This window comes from Callionymus lyra, chromosome 15, assembly GCF_982586985.1.
Source record: "Callionymus lyra chromosome 15, fCalLyr1.hap1.1, whole genome shotgun sequence".
Lineage (NCBI taxonomy): Eukaryota > Metazoa > Chordata > Actinopteri > Syngnathiformes > Callionymidae > Callionymus > Callionymus lyra.
The window spans coordinates 5115027-5120026 of NC_141832.1; positions in this window are offsets into that span (position 1 = coordinate 5115027).

Here is a 5000-nt window from a genome sequence, read left to right on the forward strand (position 1 = left end):
AGAAGAACTTCACTCTCCTGGTTTGTGACAAACGAAAGATGAGACGTCAGTCCTTGAACCCTTATGTTGGACAGACACTGGAGCTGAACTGTGACAGTGTGGGACCAAACCAGAGTGTCCAGTGGGCTTTACCTCAATATAACTACAGAACAAGAAATTATGAATTAACGTACAGTAATGTACAAACTACAGCAAGTGAAGAACAAACCATCTCTTCTGATAATGTTTGACAGAAGTTCTGGTTCGTTCAGTTATTACTGTCTGGAGAAAAACCATCAGAGCTGCTGTGAACTACTGGGACAGTTTCATGTTTATATACAATCAAATCACATTCACAGGTCGGTGGGAGAGAGTCTGGAGCTGAACTGCTCTGACATCACTGGAAACAAACCACACGTGTGGAGGAAGATTAGATCATTGATGAAAGATAAAAAGAGTCACAACTACACTCTGATGTTTCCATCACTGACCTTGGACCACACAGGCCAATACATCTGTGATCGCAGTGGTCAGGATGATAACTACCTGTATGTGTGACCTGAGTCTGACCCGCCTGCTGAGGTGTTCTTCACTGGAGGAGAGAACGTGACTCTACGATGTGACTGGAAACAGCCTGATGTGATCGCCTGGTTCATGAAGACAAACAGAACTGAAGGAAGAACATCATGTGTATTAAATCAAGAAGAACAAGACAGGATCTTTCTCTCCGACACGAGCCTGGTGATCACGAACATCTCTCTGGAACACAGCGGAGAGTTCTGGTGTGTGATCATGAAAGACAAACGTTGTGTGTTCACATCTAAGACCCTTGTAATGTTCGGAGAGCCAGAGGTTGATCACCATCTAGTGCGGTCTGTGATGTTCAGTGTCATGATCTTCATGATGTGTTTTGTTGTTGTTGTTGTTGTTGTGGTTGTTGTTGTTGTTGTCTGGAGGAGCAGGAGTAGAGAGCAGCTCCCAGTACCTGTGGAGGAGGTGCAGATGTTGGAAGTGTCTCCAGCAGATGTTCAGCCAGAGACTCTCTGAGGCGTCAACATGATCCACGAGTGTTTGGATGAATCTTTCTTTGACTGTTTGTTTGTAATCATTGTGACTCTTGTTTCCACTTCAGTGTCAATAAAGTTTAACCTTTGACCTCCATGAGTTTACGTCACATATTATTCTGACTTTTTTTCTTCCTGTTTTCCTTCTTTCTGCTCCTCAGTCTGGTTCTGTTTCTCAATCATGTCTCTTCTCTTTTCAAATATGTTCTCCAGAAAACAAGGTCAATAATCTCCTTTTTAATCTCCTTCCTGATCACATCACCGACTGCTTCAATAATGATGTATTTGACACGAGAACACAGTGTTTATAAATGTCTCTCATCTTTCCGAGGAAAAAAACATTTCTACACTTGTAAATGCAAGGATTTTGAATGCTTTTATTTTGTTACATGTTCTGTTATTTTGAAAACCTTTAACCGGAAGCTATACTTGTTGCTTTCCGCCCGAGTGTCAAAGGGCAGAAAGGGGGGTTACAGTTATAGTCCGTGTACCTTATGTTCATTCAGTATTCATCTTTGAATCGCAAATCAAAAAAAGTTTTTTTTGATATTCATAAAAAAATAATTAATCTATACATTTTCTGAAAAGGCCTCCAATTTATTTATTTAAATTTATTAATATTTAAATTTTCAGTGTGCGCCGATTTATCCGTGTAACAGGAAGTGACGCGTGTGACGTTCATGGCTGGTGACGTGTTTATTAGAACTTTACAGCGCCTCCTATTTATCTTATTTATTAGTAACGACGTTGTAGTTGTTCATGTGACCTTCTTCATATAACACTTCATAACCTTCTTGAGTCTAAACAATATTTACTGTAAACAAAGGAGACGTGTGCAACTCACATTTCATCTTCAGTAAATTATGTTATTTTGATTGTTTAAATAAATCAAGGTTGTCAATAAAAATGGTCAGAAAAAAATATTCTACCTCGCTAGGAATCACTGTGTTCACTCCGTGTGGTGAGAAACAGTACTGCATGTCTCCGTCTGACTTATGCTCTTGATCGATCATCAATTCTCTCTAATAAACTTGAGACATTGAATGTATAGATTCTTACTGTACAATAGATGTTTATGTAAAGATTATATTGGTGATATGATGATCAGATATGATTGACAGTTCTCCAGTGATTCCATCACCAACACCAAGTGCGTTAAATCTGTGGCAAATGAAACACTTGAGTGCAGAGAGAGACTCACGAGGGACGGAAGAGAAACAACTTTATTATTTATTATTGTTTATTCATTATTAACTTATTAACATATTCACTTATTCACTTATTAACTTATTAACGTATTAACTTATTAACGTATTCACTTATTCACTTATTCACTTATTAACTTATTAACTTATTAACGTATTCACTTATTCACTTATTAACTTATTAACTTATTAACGTATTAACTTATTAACGTATTCACTTATTCACTTATTCACTTATTAACTTATTAACGTATTAACTTATTAACGTATTCACTTATTCACTTATTCACTTATTCACTTATTAACTTATTAACTTATTAACGTATTCACTTATTCACTTATTAACTTATTAACTTATTAACGTATTCACTTATTAACGTATTCACTTATTCACTTGTTCACTTATTCACTTGTTCACTTATTCACTTATTCACTTATTAACGTATTAACTTATTAACGTATTCACTTATTCACTTATTAACGTATTCACTTATTCACTTGTTCACTTATTCACTTATTCACTTATTAACTTATTAACGTATTAGCTTATTAACGTATTCACTTATTCACTTATTAATTTATTAACGTATTCACTTATTCACTTATTAACGTATTCACTTATTAACGTATTCACTTATTCACTTATTAACTTGTTAACTTATTAACTTATTAACTTATTAACGTATTACCTTATAACGTATTCACTTATTAACTTATTAACGTATTAACTTATTAACGTATTCACTTATTCACTTATTAACTTATTCACTTATTCACTTATTCACTTATTAACGTATTCACTTATTCACTTATTTACTTATTAACTTATTAACGTATTCACTTATTCACTTATTCACTTATTAACTTATTAACTAATTAACTTATTAACGTATTAACTTATTAACTTATTCACTTATTAACTTATTCACTTATTCACTTAATAACTTATTCACTTATTAACTTATTAACGTATTCACTTATTCACTCATTCACTTATTCACTTATTCACTTATTAACGTATTAACTTATTCATTTATTAACTTATTAACTTATTCACTCATTAACGTATTAACGTATTCACTTATTAACTTATTAACGTATTCACTTATTCACTCATTCACTTATTCACTTATTAACTTATGAACTTATTAACGTATTAACGTATTCACTTATTCACTTATTAACTTATTAACTAATTAACTTATTAACGTATTAACGTATTAACTTATTCACTTATTCACTTATTCACTTATTAACTTATTCACTTATTAACGTATTAACGTATTAACTTATTAACTTATTCACTTATTAACTTATTCACCTATTCACTTATTAACTTATTCACTTATTCACTTATTCACTTATTAACTTATTCACTTATTCACTTATTAACGTATTAACGTATTAACGTATTCACTTATTAACTTATTAACTTATTCACTTATTCACTTATTAACATATTAATGTATTCACTTATTAACTTATTAACTTATTCAGTTATTAACGTATTAACTTATTAACGTATTAACTTATTCACTTATTCACTTATTCACTTATTCACTTATTCACTTTTTCACTTATTCACTTATTAACGTATTAATGTATTCACTTATTAACTTATTAACTTATTCACTTATTAACTTATTAACTTATTAACTTATTCACTTATTAACGTATTAACGTATTCACTTATTCACTTATTAACGTATTCACTTATTCACTTATTAACTTCTTCACTTATTAACTTATTAACGTATTCACTTATTCACTTATTAACATATTAACGTATTCACTTATTAACTTATTAACTTATTCAGTTATTAACTTATTCACTTATTAACGTATTCACTTATTCACTTATTCACTTATTCACTTATTCACTTATTCACTTATTCACTTTTTCACTTATTCACTTATTAACGTATTAATGTATTCACTTATTAACTTATTAACTTATTAACTTATTCACTTATTAACTTATTAACTTATTAACTTATTCACTTATTAACGTATTAACGTATTCACTTATTCACTTATTCACTTATTAACTTCTTCACTTATTAACTTATTAACTTATTAACTTATTAACTTATTCACTTATTAACGTATTAACGTATTCACTTATTCACTTATTCACTTATTAACTTCTTCACTTATTAACTTATTAACGTATTCACTTATTCACTTATTAACTTCTTCACTTATTAACTGGAGTAGAGCAGGTACCCGGAGTAGAGCAGATACCTGGAGTAGAGCAGGTACCTGGAGTAGAGCAGATACCTGGAGTAGAGCAGGTGCCCGGAGTAGAGCAGGTACCTGGAGTAGAGCAGGTACCTGGAGTAGAGCAGATACCTGGAGTAGAGCAGGTACCTGGAGTAGAGCAGGTACCTGGAGTAGAGCAGGTACCTGGAGTGGAGCAGATACCCGGAGTAGAGCAGATACCTGGAGTAGAGCAGGTACCCGGAGTAGAGCAGGTACCTGGAGTAGAGCAGATACCTGGAGTAGAGCAGGTGCCCGGAGTAGAGCAGGTACCTGGAGTAGAGCAGGTACCTGGAGTAGAGCAGGTACCTGGAGTAGAGCAGGTTCCCCGGAGTAGAGCAGATACCTGGAGTAGAGCAGGTACCTGGAGTAGAGCAGGTACCTGGAGTAGAGCAGATACCTGGAGTAGAGCAGGTACCTGGAGTAGAGCAGGTACCTGGAGTAGAGCAGGTACCTGGAGTGGAGCAGATACCCGGAGTAGAGCAGATACCTG